At 33.6% G+C, this 23,610-nt stretch overlaps 1 protein-coding gene and 1 long non-coding RNA gene across 2 annotated transcripts in view; one reads left to right on the top strand and one right to left on the bottom strand.

Annotated features, from left to right (window-relative positions):
* Window positions 1-23,610, bottom strand: part of LOC143047584 (proteasome subunit alpha type-1-like) — a 331,701-nt gene that overhangs the window by 85,976 nt on the left and 222,115 nt on the right. The window lies entirely within an intron of this gene.
* On the top strand, window positions 16,753-19,469 carry LOC143049160 (uncharacterized). The gene is made up of 2 exons (XR_012970095.1): window positions 16,753-17,134; window positions 18,919-19,469. It is a non-coding gene; the product is annotated as an uncharacterized LOC143049160 (long non-coding RNA).

The raw sequence follows: 23,610 nt of genomic DNA, 5'->3' as shown, positions 1-23,610 counted from the left end.
CCATGGAATAAATAAACTCATCATAGATACCAGGACTAAATTTTGTATATACGCCAGACGGGCGTTTCGTCTACAAAAGACTCATCAGTGACGCTCGAATCCAAAAAAGTTAAATAGGCCAAATAACGTTCGTTATGTGAGATGTGCCAATGCTAATACAATTGTATACCAAATACCATTGACTTATCATAAGTGGTTCCCTTTAAACAGACCTAAACACAACCTAATACATGTAAACTCAGGAAAATATCAAAGTCAATAAACCATAACTTTGTAGAGGGGGATGTGGTCCAATAATCTCCATGGTTATTAGATATGCCAGTGCTTATTCAACGGCATACAAAATAACCTTAGACCTAATCAAAAACTAATACATTGTTGACGCCGCCGCCGTCACCGAAAACAACATACCTTTGTCTCGCTATTTGACTCCGTGAAGCGAGACAACAAACTATGTATATGACTGTCCCAAGTCTGGAGCCTGTTTTTCAGTGGTTGTCGTTTGTTTGTGTCATTTTAATCTCTTGTGGAGAGTTGTCTCATTGGCAATCATACCACATCTTCTTTTTTATATTGACAATGCCATGGCTTAAACAAAAACAGACAGATAATGACACAAGCCACCACATAGAAACTAAAGACTAAGCAACATAAATCCCACAAAAAACTGATCTCAGGTGCTCTGGAAGAGTATCAGATCCTCCTCCACATGAGGCACCCACCGTGTTGCTCATATCATTACAAACACGGTAAATAAGCTAATTCGGTAGGTCATATTCGTGGAAAGGGAACGAGATTGTAGTTTTGACATAAGGAACATATCCGATATCATCAGTGAAACGGTTATTCCGTAACGGTCAACCAATTTCTGATCACATCTGTAAAATTTACGAAGAGGTGATTTCAACTTTACCATTTGGAACTCTTGGTTTTATAGCTTCCTTATATTATCTCACTTATTTAAAGCAAAAATATATGGTAACGACATACTTAGGGTAATCGCATGAAAAAAGTTATATTCTCAAACCGAAAGCTGCTAATTAAGTACTTTGTTGCATGAAGACGTAACTAAATCTATCTACCACTGAAATTAGTATGAAATGAAATATTTTCTCATATTTGAAATATTTTTTAACCGGAAGCTGTCTGTACGAATCACATCGGTTAACTTGAGGGCGAAGAGATGAGTATGCGAGTTTGCACCATGGATCTATCTTTTATTCATATATAATATCATATGGTCGCTAACAATCGATTCTCAACTATAATCTGTTTAATAAAAAACAATGTGCATCAGTATGTAATCAAATAAAGTCTAGTCGACGAAGCGCACGTCAAAGGCGTAACTTCATAAAACAGAAACGGGAAAATGTGTTATTCAAAAAAGAGCACAACGTTACATTAGCCCTTTCAAAAATAATAGTAAAAACTGTGTTTCGTATTCTTACAAGAATAAATAAATACATTAGTTGAACAATTAATAAATAATAAACTTATATTTAAAATTTGAATATTTCAAATCTTACACTCCCCACAATGAAATTACCATATAATTTCTTAATACAGTTTGAAAAATATAATACAAATTTGTCACCAATAAAAAAATAGTTCTTATAGAACACTCAAGTAAGCATAGTTTATTTATAGGTCTCAGAATCTGTGACTGACTAGTTTTGACCACACAGCTACGGATATGACCATCACGGCTCCTTGTGACCTCGACTATTCTACCTAAAGGCCATTGTCCACTCTCATCAGCAACTAAAACAATATCGTCTATTTCAACATCTCGTTGTTCCCTCTGCTATTTGCTTCTTTGCTGTAGGATTGGTAAGTATTCCCTCAACCAACGTTTCCAGAATTCATTCGCTAGGTGTTGTTTTTGTTTCCACCATCGTTTTGCATATATATCCTTTTTGTCAAACACACCTTGCGGTGTTGACGTGTTGCTCTTCATCAATAATAGCATATTTGGCGTTAAAACTGGCAAATCACGCCAATCGTCACTTATTGCTGTTATCGGTCTATCATTCATAATACGCTCAGTTTCGGCCGTAAATATAAGTAATTGTCCATCGCTAAGTAGTTGTTGATTGATCAATGCTTCAAAAATGTTCCTTGTTGAACTAATCATTCGTTCCCATGCACCACCGCAATGACTTGAATATGGTGGATTAAACGTCCTAATAATGTCCTTGTGTAGCATATAATTTGATATAATTGCTTTATTCCATTGTTCAATGTTTTTTCGAAGTTCAATTTCACCGCCAACGAAATTTGTTCTATTATTACTAGAGACCTTTTCGGGAATGCCTCGTCTACTTGTAAAGCGTTTAAAGGCTGAAATAAAAGAATCTGTATTTAAACTGTGTGCTTTTTCTATATGAACCGCTCTTGTTGTAAGGCACGTAAAGAGGCATCCATATCTTTTAACAACTGATCGTCCAAGTTTAACATTTAATGGACAAAAGTAGTCAACTCCGACAAAGGTAAAAGGAGGTTTGTCTGCAGTCATCTGTTCCTCGAGTAGAGGTGCTATCTGCTGTTTACAAAACGGACCATGTTGTCGTTTGCATGGTACGCAACGATCGATAACTGTTTTCACAGCACTGGATCCTTTCAATATCCTATATTGTTCACGAGAAGCTGCAAGCACCTGTTGTTTTCCCACGTGTCCAGTGGTTTCGTGATAATATCGGATAATAAGCTTAGTCACGTGATGTTTGTTTGGCAGTATCACGGGACAAGTGCTTAAGTCATAATTTAGGCGCCCGTTTGTTCGGATAAGTTCATTAACCAAAACAGGATTGAGAGAAGCAATTCGGCTTCCTTTTTTTCACGGGCTTTGCTTTCTTCAAGTTTGTTATTTCATCTGAAACATAACTCATTTGGACATGTGCTAATATTTCATCGGTAGGCTCCCGAAGTTCTGTTACATTAAGATTACCACTGTTACACGGCAAATGATGTCCAAGGTAACGATTTCTGCAATAAATCTTAAATCTCCTAAACCATGCAATAGCTCGTCTGAGTTTTATCCAGTCGGAGAAGTATCCTAACAAATTGTCGATGGCATTATTGGTTGTAGCATGTATAGCTATCTCCTTTTTGATTTCAGTATCAGTCTCATATATCCCTAGTTCTTCGTCCAGTTCGTTCGTTGGCCAGTGCTCAGAGTTTTTATGAAGAAACTTTGGACCGCTCAACCAAATATCGAGATTTTTTCTATTGCAGGCGTCAATGCCGCTTGACGCTATATCAGCAGGGTTTTGTTTGAAGTCAACGTGACGCCACTGTTCTAGAGATGTTGTATTTTGTATAACGCTCAATCTATTTGCTACGAAAGTTTTAAATTGTCGTGACGTATTTCTAATCTACCCTAACACAATCGTTGAATCTGTCCAGAAGGTAACCGTATTTATCTTTAATTCAATCTGACAAAATTTCTAAACATGATACGCAGTAACAGCTCCTGATAATTCAAGTCATGGTATTGAACCCTGTTAAATTGATGCAAAGCGAGATTTTCCCATCATAAAAGAGCAAGTTGTTCTGTTTTTTTTATCAACGACCCTGAGGTATGCACACGCGCAATATCCAAGTTCTGAACCGTCACTAAATAAGTGCAATTGTACATTTTTAACATGTTGAACATCTCGTGGTAGGAAACAACGGTTTACGGACAAAGGAGTAGGTGCGGTAAGGGCCGATATTGGCCTCAACTTTCAGGTTCATCTAACGAAAGTTTTTGGACACTTTTTAAACACTTAGGTATCCATTTCAATTGATTCGATTAGTTAATGTGAAAGATTTTAACTGATTTAGTCATTCAAAACGCTCTGATTCAAGCTTAAATATGAAAAATCTATCAGATATGCAAAAAAACGTCACTTTTCAGATGGTTTTTGTCAAAAATGAAAGTGGCCGCATCCGTGTTCATCCTCAACCTTTATATATGTTTTGTATTATCATCAAATACAACTTATATTTCAATATTATGAATGAACACGAATGCGGCCACTTTCATTTTAGACGGAAACCGTCTAAATATTAACCCAAATGCTTTAATTTTGAAGATTTCAGTAATTTAGCATGATTTAATGATGCTTGAACGCGATATTTGTGCATTGTATTGTCAAAAACAGCTCATACTTATGTATCATAAGCCTTCTACTTTCCAAAATATAGCTTCAAGATGACATTTTCACAATTTTCTAAAACTGCTACAGTATACTTTGGGGCCAGAAAGGTGTCTTACTGAACCTTCGCCTTTCTAAACATGGTAAGTTTTTTCACCCAACTTTTCCATTTGTCATGGTACTCTTGTGGAATCTGTTCATCCTATCCAAACTTCTCTTTGCATAAGTGCTGTACAATAGCTTGTGCTCTAAGTGTTACTGGAGAAACCAGTCATAGAGGGTCAAATATGGAGCTAACGATTGATAGTATACCACGCCTTGTCTGAGGTTTGTCTGATAGTTTTACTTTAAATTTGATATTATCTTCATTAACATCCCAAATAACGCCTAAGGTCTTGTCACTTGGCAACTTATCACTAGGTCCAAGACTGACTACAGATGGAGCGCGTTCTGATTCTGGTATTGCATTCAAAACATTTCCGTTACTGAGCCATTTTGTAAGTCGGAAACCACCCATTTTCATCATTGATTGCAGGTCTGTAGCGAGTTTAATAGCTTGTTGCTCTGATGATACAGATTTCAGACAGTCGTCGACGTAGACATTTCTTTCTACAGTTAGCGCAACTTCTTGGTCAAATAAATGTGCATAGTCTTTTGCCGTACGTTTAAGTGAATATGCAGTACAATTTGGCGACGATGTAGCCCCAAACAAGTGAACGTTCATACAATAAATTTTAGGTTTCTGATCCAAATTCCCGTTAGGCCACCATAAAAACCGCAACGCATCACAGTCGTCTTCTCGAACAAGTACCTGATGAAACATGGCTTCAACATCGGCAGCTAAAGCTACTTTGTCTTGTCTGAACCTGATAATTACACCTACTTAACTATTTATTAAATCGGGCCCCTGTAGGAGTTGGCTGTTAAGTGAAATTCCTTGATACGTCGATGCGCAGTCAAATACTACACGATCTTTTCTTGGTTTGTTTTTCATTTGCTATTGGGTGATGAGTTAAATACCGAACACGTTTTGATTTAGACTCAATATTAGTCAGCTCCTTGGCATTTCCCTTTTCTATGTAATCATTTTCAGTTGTCGTATACATTTTATGTAACGTCTCATTACTTGACAATTTGCGTTTCAATTGTTGTAAGTAGGCATGTGCAAGAACCATTTTATTTGGTAGCGTGGTCTCTCTATCGCGCCATAGTCGTCCGAGCTTGTAATTGCCATCTTCCTGCGTTATAGATGATTGCATCATTTTCATGTCCTCTTTATCCTCTATAGACAAGCCATTCTTGTCTTCTCGTGCTTTTTCATCAAAATCAGAGGTCCACATCCGTTCTAATTGTCGCTGCAACAAAACATCTCTTGCCTCCTTAAAATGTACATTTATAACATTTGACGCATGCGTATCTTCAATAGAACCATGAATAGCCCATCCGAGGTGTGAGCAAATTGCATATGGTTGGCTTTCGTTACTGGACCTTACTTCTAGCGGAATGTGAGCGTTAGGTGAATCTGTACCAATTAACAACATGACCTCGGTTAAATCAGTAGAGGGTAGCTGTATATCGGCTTAATACGGCAATTTTCTTATATCTACATTTTCTGCGGCAGATCGAGCTGAAATTGGAAGCTTCTTTACTGACCAGACCTTTTCTAAAGACACGTTATTATTTCCGTCAAAAGCTTTTTCTTGTAAGTACACTTCTTGACCGTGAATTGTACTACCAGAAGAGCTAACAGTAGACATCTCGAAAGTGACCGGCTTCCTGGCTATATTTAATTTCTGAAGTATTCGTTCATCACATAAAGTTTTATCTGTTCCGTCATCTAGTAAGGCATATGTTTTGCAAGAGTTACCGTTCCGACCCTTAACGTGGACAAGAATAATCCCTAAACAGTTCTTATTCATAGAAACTTTAGTAGCTGCGCCATTTACTGAAGGCTGGATAGCTGCATGATCAAAACCGGGCTTAGACCAACTATGCAATAAAATAGTATGCTTTACATTACAGTCAGATACAGTGCATGCGTTTGATTTTCTACAATTGTTAGCAAAATGCTTCCCTTTTAAACAATTATAACACAATTTTAACATGCGTACTAATTAATACCTATCATCTAAACTCATTGACTTGAATTTGCTACAAGATGTCAAATCTACACATGTACCTGTACAACAGTTACATTTGTGCTCATTCTTAGCTGTTTTATTTAAACGTTGAGTACTTAAAATAGTAACCCTACTCTTAACTACATGATTATTATGATGTTTACTTGTAAAAACCCTATTATCAGTCTTGATCTGATTGTTTTCTCTACAAAGATCGTAACCATACATCATGTACATAGAACTAGCAATGCGTGATTTTTCGTCTACAAATTTGGCTAAATCAGAACACCGGGGTTCTCTACCAGACTCGCTAATTGAATGAGTTGTACAAATGACATCGGTTAAATTAAGGGCGAATAGATGAGTATGCGAGTTTGCGCCATGTATCTATCTTTTATTCATATATAATATCATATGTTCGCTAATAATCGATTCTCAACTATAATCTGTCTAATAAAAAACAATGTGCATCCGTATGTAATCAAATAAAGTCTAGACGACGAAGCGCACGTCAAAGGCGTAACGTCATAAAAAAGAAACGGGAAAATGCGTTATTCAAATAAGCGCAACGTTACATTAGTGCTTTCATAAATAAATAGTAAACACTGTGTTTCGTATTCTTACAAGAATAAATAAATACGTTAGTTAAACAATTAATAAACAATTAACTTATATTTAAAATTTGAATATTTCAAATCTTAAACTGTTATTGTTGACCAAATTATTATGGTAAGTGGTTTCTTATTGACATGGCGATAAGATTTAAGGTACAAATTGAACAATACGAGAAACAGACAACGCCGTAGTAACAAAAATACCAAAACGACAAGAAGACAAATACTTCGCCAAACACTAGAAATTGCTTAACGGGACACTAACTACGAGATACATAAAAAAAATCAAGTTTCATAGCTTTTTGTTCAATCATTAATGAAAGGGAAATAGTGTAATAATAATTTGCTTTAAGGAGCCAGTGAGTTCAATTTTGTCAAAATAAGTTAAGAAACATAGATAATTAATTGTTCACTTACAAGTTAATAATTCGACTTCATTGAATCTGTATTCATGCAAACTTCAATTCAACATCCCAGCAATAGATGGATTATAAATCATTTGATTGACTGATTCGATCAACAAAAAAATCATTCTAAGAAAGGTAAAAACGAAAACTGACTAATTTGGTCAATTTTAAACTTGGAATCATACAACAATTGAAATCTCCATTTGCACGAGGTCTATATATCTATTTATAGTGATGTGTATGCTTTTGTCGCGTTATGTGACCGTCGATAGTAAATTAGATGGCGTCTAGACTAAAATACACACGAATCCTAGCTTCATATTATCGAGCACATGCCCTTAAAATGTTTATTTTAGACTTTTTATAATTTGGATAAATATTTTGCATTGTTTTAAATCTAACATGAGCATTTTGGTCAAATCGGTGAACATTAATTTGACAGCTAGTGCCTCTTTATGAATTCAACTAAGTTAATCTTGGAAAAGTACATAATTTTTGGCACCGTTATCAAGTTCATCATAGTCGAATAATGTGCATAAAAAAGTTATCAGTTAGCTATTACATTTTGAGGAATAGTAAATCCCATAAGTTAACTTCAAAGAAACGTTGATTACATTGCAGTTACTTACAAAACGTACGCTTTGATAAATGAAACGAACATCCCCTTGTTGTTATAATGACTACAACAATTGTGTGAAGTGTGTCGTTAAACTTGTCAGTAGCACACCACGTTAATATAAGTACTTTGTATATATCATTCTTTGTCGTACTTAATATACAAAGACACAATAAGAGGATTCAGTAAAAGTACAAATGTAAGTCCTGTTAATGAGAAAAGAGGCATTGCAACATGTGATATATAGCAACCACGATTTAAAAAAAATCAACGACAGTACATTTTAATGATACAGAACCGTTTCCTAGACTATAATCTAAAACCCATATTTTAAAGAATTGCAACGAGATGAACATTACCTAATTATTTCGAGGACTAGGTACAATAAAAAATAACAGAAACGGTTCAAACGCTCCATCCATTCTTATGGCAATAACAATGTTCTAATGTTAATGTTTGACTTTAGGATTGTATTTCTCATAAACATTTACTTAATATAAATTACCAGAATGAAAAAAAAGAGTCGATGGTGTGTCACCAGGGTGAAATATCTGCCATGATCAACAGGTGTCATATTTATTTACAAATTACAATAATACCTACATGGAAAAATAATTCACATGGGCGAAGTACTACTGGCCAGATCTGATCATAATAGAGACGAAAAGTAACCGAAACAGATATATTATGACCATCATATCTTTATATTCATACACATCATTTAAACTGTGATGGTTAGTTGTCAAACTCTTTAATAATTTATTATTATTATGTTTAGCTCTTTTAGTGTATTGTTCCACCACTATCTCAAAATAAGAGTGTTTGTTAGCTGACAAACAAATTTGAAGCATTGACAGTTTATAAATAACACATAGCTGAGAGGGTGATAGAGCAGATTGTTACTCCGGAAAACATTGCCAACCGCGGCGAAGCCAAGGTTGACAATGCTTGTTCGAGGGGTACAAATCTGCTCTATCACCCTCTCAGCTATGTGTTATTTAATTTAGAATACTGAATGTCCTATCATTATAGTCTTTCACAGATTGATTTTATTTTAAAAGTATTGTCTATGACAGCACGTACATAACAACGTTACGGATATTACAAAAAACAACAAGTTTAGCAAGATGTTTTTTTTTTGTTTTTTTTTACAGTCAAATAATAAAATTCGAGCCAAACATTAGCATTGTTTTTAATTACTTGATGTAAATTCAGTTATTGTCTTTTAAACTATAGATTTTTTATTGGTCTAGACGAGAGGGTAACATTAAAAAAATTTGTCACCCTCTCAGCCATGTGATAGAGTAAATTAACACCCTCGTATCAGCCAATCAAAATATGGCATTTTAACGTGAAGTATAATTACATAGAAAGTCGATAGATACTAGAATACGCTTGTTAAAAAAAATAATTTTAGTAATTTGAGTTTTAGTTTGACGATATATAATAACATATAATTAATACCCATATCAACAATACCGCGTAGATTAAGTCATTAATTTAATGGAAACTGCCTCAAATGACCCATTGTCGTGAACTTGCTTCGAATGACGTAGGTCGTACGTTCTATACGGCTAGATTAAATCAAAGTCTCTGTAACTGTTGAATTTGCATTTTTCAGAAGGAATTAAAAATGTGGAAGTACGCAGAAGGACGATTGATTGATTGATTGTTTGTTGCTTAACGTCCAGTGGCAAATATTTTATGGATGTTTATGACGAGTACATTTTTCTTACAATAAATACACGAGGTATGTCTTCTTATATAGGCCGTCGATCGTTCGTAATGCAGGTTGTATATGTTCAACTAATTTTTCGGAAGTAAGTTATCAAAAATTTGTCTGTTTTTGCAATGTGCATACAATTGTGAAAGTATGATATTAACATTAAAAACAACACGTGGAACTTTTTGAGGTCATAGCTGATAAATACTTGGCTGTAGTGTTGCTTGTTGTCAATTGGGCTAAGGATAAGCATAAAAAATAAGCACTTAACAGAAATATATATGAAAAGGAAAATGTGTGTGTTATCTGATGCTACATTAGGTGTTTCTTTAATAATTTCAAACATATGATTTACATCTTTAGATCGTAGAGAACTTACCAGGACTAGTATTACTTTTTGCAATTGAGAGTTCGACCTAGTCTACCTTAGATGCATTAATCAAAAGAAAAATAATATTTCATTTATGTTGGAATAAAGCGATTCGTTTGAACAGTTTCCCCCGTCATCAGTGGATACTTTTTTATTTTTATTTGTAACACCGGTGCCGTGTTGTAAAATAGATTTACTAAAATGATGATGCAACGTATGTTTTTCTTTGGATTATTCGTTATGCGAACTGTACCTAGTTCTATTGGTTCAGGGTCTGAATCGTTGCTAACCTGTTCTAAATTTCATTTTGAAGAAAAAGTACTGGAGAAACTTGTTCGCCTGGAACATAAAGTTGAAATTTATGAGGAGACCGTTAAAAGGTGGGAAAATGTAGTCATATCAAAGTTGGAAAAGTTGGACAAAGTTCAGAAACAATCAGAAACATTTTTTAAATCAATGCAAGCAGCACAAGTCCAGGAGGAAGTACGTCTAAACAAATCCTACAGCGACAGTATTGATACTTTCATATCTCAAATGAACAATCAGACAAAATTTTATGAAAACCTGGTGAATAATTTATTTGAGTCTGGTTCATTGAAGATTCAAAACAAATTTCAATCGTTCGAGGAAAAAACAAGGTTTCTAACAAACAACCAGAATGAATTGAACCGACAATTATGCAATAATATCAGGATCAACGTATCAAATTCATTTCAAAATATGGAATTGTTATGATATTGTAATTATTATGTTTATTTATGTTGTCCTAATTTGTGTTGTATGGCCTGATAGTTGTTTACCAAATAATCTTATAACTGTACAGTTTAGGAATGATTGGAACTTTCTAGAATGATCCTTATAAAAGATGCGTAATTTAAACTTCTACGTTATTCCAGAAACTTCCGTTGTAACTTTCCAGGATTTTCACAATGTTCCATTATAGAGTGTTCTAGAATTTTCCATGACAACACTATATATACAGACACCAAAGTTAAACTCTAATAATTAAACTTGGACATAGACATTGATAGACATTAGTATTCACAGCATTTGGATTGACACTTTTATTCTACAAACAACATCATACTGGATTGTGACATTAGTAGTGAACGTAATATTCAAATTGGATTCCGAAAGATTTCCGGATACAGATAAAGATAACAGATTGGACTCATATTTTGACAGTTAAGTTAACAGTAATATTTGTGTAATACTTTTTGTAAACATTTGTATAATAAATCTTGTTAATTTTTATAATTGATTTGTGTCTTTTGTTGGCTACAATTTAAAGGCGATTTCTGGCCGTAACAGAAATTGGGGGCTCGTCCGGGATACTGAAAATATATTATTCAAAATTTATTCAATATTTTTATTATAACTAGCCAACAAAATTCTACAAAATGGCATTTGATGCTGGTAAATTTTTGAAAACGCCAGACCTGGAGAGTTTTGATAATTTAAAGAAAGAGGAATTAGTGTTGCTTGCTAAAGAACTGAAATTAGTTTTTAAAGTATCTATGAGAAAACAAATTATAAAAAATTTGGTTATAGACAAATTAGTTGACGCAGAAATTTTAGGTGAAGAGGCTCTTGAACTTAAAGACGAAAATATTGACGCCTTTAAATTAAAACAGCTTGAATTAGAACATGAATTTAAATTAAAACAAGCAGAACTGGAAATGAAGGAAAGGTTAGAAATGGAAAAGAAAGAAAAAGAAGATGAATTTAAATTAAAAGAACTGGAAATGAAGGAGAGGGAGAAAATAAAAGAACTTGAAATGAGAGAAAGGCTAGAGATGGAAAAACTGAAAATTGAAATGGTCAAAGAAGAAAGCAACACTAAAGTCCAGTCGAAATCAGATTATTTTGATGCAGCAAAAAATATACGTTTGGTTCCGAAATTTTGTGAAAAAACAGTTGATAAATATTTTCCACAGTTTGAGAAAATTGCTAATAATTTGAAATGGCCAATGCCGTATTGGACTACGATGCTGCAAAGTGTTTTTGAGGGTAAGGCAGCTGAAATATACTCCGCACTTCCATCAGAAAAAAGTTCTGATTATGACACTGTGAAACAGGAAATTTTGAAAGCCTATGAGCTAGTACCAGAAGCATATAGACAGAAATTTAGATCTTATAAAAAGTTTGATTCGCAAACCTATGTGGAATTTGCTCGGGAAAAAGAAGATCTATTTGATAAATGGCTTACTTCAAAGAAAACAGATAACAATTTTGATAACCTAAGACAATTGATGTTATTAGAAGAGTTCAAACAATGTGTTCATTTAGACTTAAAAACACATTTAGACGACAAAACTGTTGGGACAATACATGATGCAGCTGTAATTTCAGATAATTATACTCTTTCACATAAAAGAAGTTTCAAGGGTCAAAATGTTAATACTTCCAGTGGAAATTACAAAAATCAAAGCACTGAGCATACTGATAGTAAGCCTGTTCCACAGAATAAGAGTCAGTCCAGTTATAATATGTCTAGTCCAAAATTTGATACTTTTGAGAAGAAGTCACTGACTTGTGCTTATTGTAAGAAGATTGGTCACCTGATGGCTGATTGTTTTAGACTCCAGAAGAAGAATGAACGAGATAATAAGCCGAAGTCCAGTGCGTGTACGACACCTTATATTACCAGTACGTTGGAATGTCCTGCGAGTCAGGCTTTTAAGTCCAGTTTTTGTGATTACATGGAGGAATATAAACCCTTTATGTCTGATGGGTTTATTTCTATTGTTGATGATACCACTCTTCAGCCTATTAAGATTTTACGGGACACGGGAGCTTCTCAGTCTTTATTGTTAGAAGGTGTGTTGCCTTTGTCCGAGAAGACTTCTGTTGGTGCCTCCGTTTTGTTACAAGGTGTAGAGTTAGGTTGTATAGATGTTCCTCTCCATCGTATTTATCTGAAGTCAGATTTGATAACTGGACCAGTTGTTGTAGGTGTTCGTCCTAATCTCCCTGTTGAGGGTGTTACATTATTGCTAGGAAATGATCTAGCTAGGAACAAAGTGGTTGCTGAACCAATTGTTACCAGTGAACCGGTGGTGGATGTTAAATCACCTGAAGATGATGCTGAATTGTATCCAGCTTGTGTTGTTACTAGGGCGATGGCTAGAAAACAACAAAATGAGAATTTGCAAGAAGACAAGTTTGATTACATGGACCTTTCTGACACTTTTATAGCTGATATTGAAGATCCTGGTAACTCAGAAAAGGCTATTATAAAACCACCTAGTGTTAACAAAAATGTTATTATGCCATGGCCAGATGTAAACAGCCATTCATTAGACCGAAATAATTTACTCGAAGAACAACATAAAGACCCTGAGGTTCTTCAGCTCAGCCAGAGGGCTCAACCACAGGAGGAAGCAGACAAAGTGGCCGAATGCTATTACCATCAGGACAGTATTTTAATGAGGAAGTGGAGGCCTCCTGATGCTACCCCAGAGGAGGAATGGAGAGTGCTATACCAAGTGGTGGTGCCTAAAGTTTATAGACAAGAAATTATTGGTCTTGCCCATGACACCCCCTTGGCTGGACACTTAGGTATAAGAAAAACTTGCCTTAAGATCTTGCAGCATTTCTACTGGCCAAGACTTAGAAATGATGTTGCAGAATACTGCAAATCCTGTCATATATGCCAGGTTGTTGGTAAACCTAACCAGAAAATACCACCAGCACCACTTCTGCCTATTCCAGCTTTTGACGAACCTTTCAGCAGAGTTCTAATTGACTGCGTTGGACCTTTACCAAAGACCAAGACTGGAAATGCATATTTATTGACAATCATGTGTACATCTACCCGCTTTCCTGAAGCTATTCCGCTCAGAAATATCAAGACACCTACTATCGTCAAAGCTTTGATCAAATTTTTCACATTAGTAGGACTTCCTAAGTCTATACAGTCCGACCAGGGATCAAATTTCATGTCAGGTTTATTTCAGCAAGTCGTATACCAGTTAGGGATTGCTCAGTACAGATCAAGTGCTTATCATCCAGAATCTCAAGGTGCCTTAGAACGTTTTCATCAAACATTGAAGAACATGATTAGAACTTTTTGTCTTCAATTTGACAGAGACTGGGATGATGGAGTTCACTTTCTACTTTTTGCGGTTCGAGAGGCTGTTCAAGAATCCCTTGGATTTAGTCCCTTTGAGTTGGTATTTGGTCATACTGTAAGGGGACCGTTAAAATTGATTAAGGAAAAGTGGCTTACTGAACATACTGACTTGAATCTTTTAGACTATGTATCTAGATTTAAAGAAAAATTGTATACTGCTTGTCAAATTGCTCAGAAAAACTTAAAAAAAATGTACAGAACAAGATGAAAATATGGTATGATAAAGATGCCAGGGACAGAGTTTTTGAGCCTGGTGATAAGGTACTTGTATTTCTGCCTGTCCCTGGACATCCTTTACAGGCTAAATATGGTGGTCCTTATACAATAGAGAATAAAATTAATGATTTGAATTATATTGTAAAAACTCCAGGTCGGCGCAAACAAAATAGAGTGTGTCATATTAATATGTTAAAACCATATTTTGAGCGTACTAATGTACTATGTGATAGTAAACCAGTTGCCACTTTAGGCATGGTTAAATTTGAGAACAATCATGACAAACCAGATGTAATTGAACCAACTTTTAGTTGTAAAACTATGGAAGAGACAGTTAGATTGAAAAATTTTGTCAAATTTAGATTCAAAACTTGCACATCTGTCTTTTGATCGTAGAGAAGAAATAAAAACTTTGGTATTTTCGTTTAAAAATCTTTTTCCAGATGTGCCAAACAAAACCACTGCTGTTTGTCATGATGTTGATGTAGGAGATGCTTCTCCAATTAAGCAACATCCTTACAGGCTCAATCCACTCAAACTTGAAGTTATGAGAAAAGAAATTAAATATATGCTTGACAATGATATTATTGAGCCGAGTAACAGTGAATGGAGCTCTCCTTGTCTCCTTGTGCCAAAACCAGATAAAACTTTTCGTTTCGTGACTGATTTCAGAAAAGTAAATTCAGTCTCAAAATCTGATTCCTATCCGATTCCAAGGATAGACGATTGTATTGACAACATTGGTCAAGTAAAATTTGTGAGCAAAGTTGATTTGTTGAAAGGTTATTGGCAAGTTCCACTGACACAGAGAGCTCGTGAAATATCAGCTTTTGTTACACCAGATGGCTTATTTCAATATACTGTAATGCCATTTGCTACATTTCAAAGAATGATCAATAATGTTATAAAAGATTTAGACTGTTGTTATGCTTATATTGATGATCTTATTGTATGTAGTGATAGCTGGGAACAGCATTTAACACATTTGTATGATACTTTTGATAGATTGTCACATTCAAATTTGACTGTTAATCTTGGTAAAAGTGAATTTTGTCAGGCCACTGTTGATTATTTAGGGCATACAGTTGGCCAAGGTCAAGTAAAACCTATTATGGCTAAAGTGGAAGCTATTTCCAAATTTCCACCTCCTACAAATAGAAAACAACTTATGAGATATTTAGGCATGATAGGATTTTACAGGAAATTCTGTTCAAATTTTGCTACTGTTGTTCAACCATTGACTCATCTTTTACGAAAAGATTCTAAATTTATCTGGAGTGAAAATTGTCAAAAAGCTTTTGAAAATAGCAAATCACTTTTAATTAATAGTCCAGTTCTGATTACTCCAGACTTTGAAAAACAATTTAAACTTGCCGTTGATGCAAGCGTTGTAGGAATAGGCGCTGTTTTATATCAAGAGACAGATGATAATGTTGAAAAACCTATATCATATTTTTCTAAGAAATTGGATAAACATCAGAAAAATTATTCAACTATTGAAAAAGAGTGTTTTGCAATGTTGTCAGCACTTCAACATTTTGATGTATATTTGAATCCCACTGTATATCCTATTCTTGTTTATACTGATCATAATCCTCTCACCTTCATGCATAAAATGAGAAACAAGAATCAGAGGTTGACTAGGTGGAGTTTATTGTTACAGGAATATGATGTAATTGTAAAACATATTAAGGGTAAAGATAATGTAATAGCTGATGCTTTATCTAGAGCTTATGAAATCACTTTGTATATATTATGTATTTTTGTTCATATTATTCATGATAAGTTTTTGTTACACTAAAACTTCTTTTAAGGGGGGAGGTGTTATGATATTGTAATTATTATGTTTATTTATGTTGGCCTAATTTGTGTTGTATGGCCTGATAGTTGTTTACCAAATAATCTTATAACTGTACAGTTTAGGAATGATTGGAACTTTCTAGAATGATCCTTATAAAAGATGCGTAATTTAAACTTCTACGTTATTCCAGAAACTTCCGTTGTAACTTTCCAGAATTTTCCACAATGTTCCATTATAGAGTGTTCTAGAATTTTCCATGACAACACTATATATACAGACACCAAAGTTAAACTCTAATAATTAAACTTGGACATAGACATTGATAGACATTAGTATTCACAGCATTTGGATTGACACTTTTATTCTACAAACAACATCATACTGGATTGTGACATTAGTAGTGAACGTAATATTCAAATTGGATTCCGAAAGATTTCCGGATACAGATAAAGATAACAGATTGGACTCATATTTTGACAGTTAAGTTAACAGTAATATTTGTGTAATACTTTTTGTAAACATTTGTATAATAAATCTTGTTAATTTTTATAATTGATTTGTGTCTTTTGTTGGCTACAATTTAAAGGCGATTTCTGGCCGTAACAGAATCTAAACAAAATGCTACTGATGTTGAAGTGCTAAATGCTCTTTCGGAAATTAAGACCCTTGATGGCAAATTTGCACAAGAGAGCGTCAAACTTAAGACCCTAGAAGGTAAATTTGCGCAGGAGAGCGTCCAAATGAAGATTTTAGAAGGTAAATTTGCAGAGGAGAGCGTCAAACATAAGACCATTGAAAGCAAATTTGCAGAGGAGAGCGTCAAAATTAAGACCCTAGAAGATAAACTTGCCGAAAAGAGCGTCAATATCCGAACCCTAGAGAGCAAATTTACACAGGAGAGCGTCAAAATTAAGACCTTAGAAGGTAAATTTGCAGAATTTGGTGCAAAAACCAAAAACCTGGAAAGACAGGTAGCAGACAATAACAGGAAAGGTAAGATGCAGTATGTGTTCATCACTATTTGAAAATTAGTGTACCCAATAAACACATTATCTGAATATATGCTTGCTAAGTAATAATGTGGTTTTATATCATACATAAACACGTAGATGCATACAAGTATCTAAATAGTTGTGAAAAGTGTTAAGTCTGATATTTTTCACCTTCAACACTTTCTAATGATGACCAAAACGCCCAATATCAGCTTTATCTATTTAGGCATCTGAATAATTAATGATACACCTTTGCAGAAAATACTCAAAATATATGCCGTAATCGTTATAAAATTTAAAACAATGAATGAATGCATTACTCCGATTTAAGTTCGGGTTTGATATACTTTTCAATTGACATCATCAACAACTCAGCAAATACCTTTATACAAAACTTGTTTAGTTTAATAAGTACCTTTAGTGTTAATAATGAGGTCCATGTTATATTCATCAATTTTTTTCACCAAGGATACAAAAGGTACAAATTAAACTGTATATGCTATGTACATCTCAAGTGCAATGCTTTTAATTTATTTTATTTTTTTCACTTATGATGTTTAATCTAAATGTTAGAAAAATTAGTCTATATATAATTTTTATAATTTGTGCTCATTTTCTCGATTTTAACATAAGCGAATGCGACTTTTAGGTAATACGGTTTGATTAATAGTAGTTCAGTTAACAAGATGAAATTTTAACATTATCAAAAGCAATAACCTTGCCCGATCTTGAAGAAACACATTGTCGACAGTTAGTCAACAATCCAAGTTTAAACCAGTCTAAAACACCAACTAATTATACCGCATTAGAAAATACTCCAATGGTATCGTTCAATGATAGAATTTGTGAGGTTTTGTTTTTCCAATTATTTTTTTTTCACTTACCTTATCAAATGAATACTTACCCATTACCTGATTTAATATGCATCAATAAAGAAGTAAAGAACAAAAGCATAATCTGTTCTTTTCCATCAAAAATTTGTTTCATTTCATCATTTTATTGATAATGAAAAATATAATTGTATTCAAAGTTTATTGGGTTTTTTTTCGAACGTTATTTAAATGGGAATATGGAGTTGTATAGAATGTAAAGTGGGAATTCCTTCCTGTGTCTTACAACATAATACACTTTTGAATAATCATTGGAATAAAATACGATGTCTCTCCAACTTTGTGATTGAAACTAGAAACATATCGTACGAATTGTTCTATAAAATCAACATGCGTGGACTCAGTTTTAGAATGTGAAAATATGATACTTCAGTTGAGAGACAACTCTCATGAGAAGCATATAGAAGTTGTGTTATATGAGGTCATTTATAATAGCATTACATAAACATGACTAAGTAAATATATGGTATCCATTATATACATAATATAGTAGCATAGAGAGATAAGAATGATATACAACTGTATATTCTAACATTTGAAAACAACTGGTAATGTGTTAGATAAATGCGGGACGTTTTTGTAATACAGCCACATAACATATTGAAAGAAGACTTCCCATCATTTAGGATTTGGATTCACTATGTCGTCGCTCGGTAGATACTTTTTCTTTAACTATTTTTTATCTATATTGAAGTACCATAACATAATGAACAGGTAAAAAAATTATTTCTAAATGTGTGTACTTAGATATATGTCCTGATAGACAAATTTAAGAAAGTTGATATTTCAACTATGGTTATTAAACCTTTTTGATTAGCACGTACTATATTAAAATTGTATGTGAATCAATTTGATATAGAACATGAACTTAATTTATTTATTTTTTAATTTTCAGTGGCAATTACAGCTTGTGTTTCATCAAGTGCGTCTTATTCTGGTTCTGTCAAGTTCTCAAACGTGCAAACACAAATAGGAATAAATAACAATGCTGCGTTCAAATTGAATGGAAAATTTGTATGCGAGATTGCCGGTTTATATCATATTTCTGCATATATAAGAACATCTACTAAAAACTCGGCTTTTTACGTGTTCAAGAATAATAAACAAATTTCAAGATCAGCATCAGGTTCGGGTACCTACACGGATGTACCAATATCTGCAGTAGTGGAGCTTCAGACCAATGATCAACTGTATGTTCATGTTTCTCATTATGTCTACGCTGCTGATTCGTGTGTAACAATCGCTAAGATTAATTAAATTTTAAACGGAATATGACATTTTTCAAACAGTGTTATACATTGGGTGTCGATAAAAGATGGAATATGTTAGTATATAATTTATATACGGGCAGAGACGTTTTCTACCTAGAGATATATTTTATTTATTACAGTAGCATGGTTAATTTACATGTTCAGCTCATGAAATAATAAAATAAACAGGTTGTCAGTTTTGAAATATTGGTAGATTAAACAAGTATGTTATGTACCCCGGTATAAGACAGATTAATTGGTGTCCTTTTTGCTGTTGTTGCGGTCTTGCCTTGTTCAATCCAGTGTTTAAACTATTTGTGATATGACTATATTAAGTTAGTCGATATAAAATTAGTATATGCTTATTATTTCGTTGTTTTTCAAAGATTGCATAAACTCCTATACATACATTTTGTAATTTGAAATTCATTAGAAATTTTAATTCGTGGTTTTGAGGTCACCACTAAATCCACAATAATTGGTATCGAACGAATAATAATGAATCCACAATAAGAGACTTCAACCAGACTAAAGAGCAATAAAAAAAACATTGAGTCTTAAACACAGCACAAAATTTGTGCACCCTGTGATTATCAATTTCCCCCATTATTGTATCAATACCCAACTCCAACTGCTTCTGAAACATACATTTCCTTAATAATTCGGCTTTGAGCTGCTTCTTAGATTTTGTAAAAAGTCGTATTTCGTATCAACTTCACAAATAATACACGGTAGTCTTGAAGAAAAGATTGTAGGTACTGATGACATTTATCATCTTAAATACGAGTTATGGTATTCGTTTATTTGTTTTTGTAAATTGTAATTTTTACTGTTTAGACTAATGTTTCTTATATCCACGTGACATTGCTCGATTCGGTACGTACGAATTCCGTCTTTGTGTTTTTGTGCTATAGTACATTTTTGTATTCTTATCTTCTGTTTTTGTTTATGTGCTTTGTTTATATAGATATGTGAAGATGTGGTGTGAGTGCCAATGAGACAACTCTCCATCCAAATAACAATTTATAAAAGTAAACCATTATAGGTCAATTTACAGCCTTCAACACGGAGCCTTGGCTCACACCGAACAAAACGGCCTAATCTATATAAAAAAACGAAAAACGAGAAACACGTATAAATTACATAAACAAACGATAACTACTGTACATCAGGTTCCTGACTTAGGACAGGTGCAAACATTTGCAGCGGGATTAAACGTTTAAATGGTACCAAACCTTCTCCCCTTTTCTGAAACAATAGCATAACATCACGACATAGAAAACCACACGATAAAATATTAATTGGATTGCTTAAGTCAATCAAAAAAACGTAAATTAACACACTATGAATATATGCCTTTTTGTTTTTTCTTTGTTGACATCTTTAATTGTTTTTATAGTGATTAAGTTTATAACACAATGTTGAATGCAGTATTCCAATTTTTGATAGTTCTATTATGTCTCTAAAAATGGAAATTTATGCGACTGTTATACAAGTTAGAGGTTTAGCTGGTTACAATATATAAAACCAGGTTTAATCAACCATTGACTACATAAACAAATGAATGTCCCAAGTCAGGAATATGACAGTTATTATCTATTCATTTAGTGTTTCAGCTTTTGATTGTGCCATTTGCTTAGGGACTTTCCGTATAGAATTTTCGCGGAGTTCTGTATTTTTAACTTTTTACTAGTAATACATAGATTAAACTCATTGAAATGTAAAACGTCATTTTAGACATGAATTCAGATAACGAGTAAGATTTTTGAGGAATGACCTCAACTGTATTAAATATGAACCTTGGTTCTATAGCTCCAATGTAATCTGCAGTTCTCTATAAGGTAATCATCATAAGAAATTGTTAGGATTTCGTGTTATTTTGGTAGTATATACGCCATATCCAAGCGTTCTTGGAATGTTGCGCATATTGGAATGAAAATTTCACAATTGAAAAGCCGAACTCATCTCCATTGTCACAACGTTTTGTTCTAAACAGACCCATAGTGTCAGTTGTATATACATTTAGTCAAAATAGGAGGCAAACTACCTGTATTTGTGTTATCTTTCAATTAAAATTCTAGAGACGTTTTACATAATCACCAAACTTTAAATTAATAAGTAAGAGGGTGTCGTTTATACAAAGTATGTGTAGTTAAATAACATTGAGAGCTTCTTTTTTTCTTCAAAGTAAGAAGTTCTTGAATAACGTCTGCTTCATTTGACTTAAACCACAGGTCGGCAATAGGAGAAACACGGTGTCTGAGTTCCAAAACATTAAAATATGTCGTTAAAAAGACTTTAAGTATTTTGATCAAAATCAGTTCAGATCGGCTTTTGCAAAAGCAGATTAATATATTCCCAAAACAAGATATGATATCTACATTGTCAATGCACAAAAAATATTATTTCTTTCAATCAGAATTTCTTGTCACTGTAATCAAACAAACACAAAGAGACCAAAGGTAAAACACTAGATAAAAACAAAGATTTGTAATCAACATCAAATATCCATTCGAATACCATACGAAGGTGATAAATGAGGTTTCTCTTTTTTTTGTGCTATTTTTACATTTCTTGATCGATGTGAGAAAAATATTTCTCCTCGCCAGTTTTCTCGGCCAATGATTGGTCGAAGTACACAACTTTCTTCTAATCTTTGAAAAGGAAGGATACAAATCATTAGAGAAACAGATTCCACCACCAAATCTCATGTTTTACGATATTTCTCCACTCTCAACAGTTACATTTCAATTTTTTCAAAAGATCGGCAAGCCTCGCGCTTTAAATACTAAATTCAACTGTCTCGAGTGGAGGAGTATCGTAACACATTTGTTGCAGTTGTGGAATCTAATTTGCTGACAGACACAGGAAATATTGTCGGGATTAAACTGGATATGATCCAATTGTTGTACCTACAATTCCGTTCCCGTTTTTCCCAAATGTGAATTACCGAATTTGACTTATCAATGGGTTTGTTCTAATATCTCTGACACAAATATGAGCAACACGACGGGTGCAACATTTGGAGTAAGATCTGCATACATTTACGAAGCATCTGGGATCACTCCCATTTTTTCGGAGGGATCGTGTTGCTCAGTCATTTGTTTTTCTATTTTATGTATTGTGTAATAGTGTTTTGTCTGTCTGTCTGTCTGTTAGATTTTTGTTCATCCATGGCGTTTTCAGTTTATTTTTGACCCATGAGTTTGAATATCCCTTTACAATTTGTATCTTTTACATGATAACTTAAACACAAGAACTACAAAAAGTATTGTACATACATATGTATTACTCTTTGATTCTAAAGCAGCGAAAATAAATGATGTCTAATTCTTTGTTTATATGAACTTATTTTCAAAAACCAATCAACAAAGGTAATCATGAGGAAACATAGTACATTGAACACACACAGCTTAAAGTATTACATACATGGAGTTATTTACACAATACTAAAACAAACAAATGATTATTAAAAATAAAGATATGCACAATATATTAACCAGGAGACTTGATTCATAATCTAATAAATTTACTTAGTATAGTTTGCGTGGGAATCATTTTCGAAATTCACAAAGAGTGAAAGAATAAGGGTACTTATGGCAAAATATGACCTTGAATATTCATAATCTATAATATTAAAATTACGAGGTCCAACTTGTCAGCCGTCATCACGTAAAAACGACGAATCAAAGAATTCAACTTTATATACAACTAATATAGTACCGAGGTGTAGATTAAAAATGACACCACTCCAGGCCCTTTTGTTTTCCACGTAATTAATATTGCCAATAATTAGGAAGTTCCGGGTCGAGTCCGATACCGATACCAATAGTATAATCACCTGTTACCTATTACCTTATCTGTACGTTCCGCATTTGACAGGCGCACCACCAAACGGTGTATTCAGGATTAATATGCTATATAAACGGGTCATAATCACAGGGTTGACACTACTAAATTGTCAAATTGTTACCTATTGTAGTTATTTAATTCGTAAGACTTTCTAAGATAACAATACGAATACCAAAAATCTGGACTAAAAATAAGTTTCAATTTGTTAGCGGGCATGACGTAAAACAGCGAATCAAAGAATTCAACTTTATTTATAACTAATATAGGACAATGCTGTTGATTAAAAAATACTCCATTCCAGGACCTTTTGTTTTCCAAATATTTAATATTACCAATAATTGATCAGTTCCAGTTCGACGGGTTCAAACAGAAAGATTTGAAAGCAGAGAAAATTGTGTATCTTATAATCGGCATGACTTTATCAGATGACAATACTAATACTAAGATAAGGCTTGCGCATAGTTATATACTTTAATTCAGTCACG

The sequence above is a fragment of the Mytilus galloprovincialis genome, chromosome 10 (assembly GCF_965363235.1).
Source record: "Mytilus galloprovincialis chromosome 10, xbMytGall1.hap1.1, whole genome shotgun sequence".
NCBI lineage: Eukaryota > Metazoa > Mollusca > Bivalvia > Mytilida > Mytilidae > Mytilus > Mytilus galloprovincialis.
Note: the sequence above shows the minus strand (reverse complement) of the source record. Positions and strands in the feature narration are given on the sequence as shown.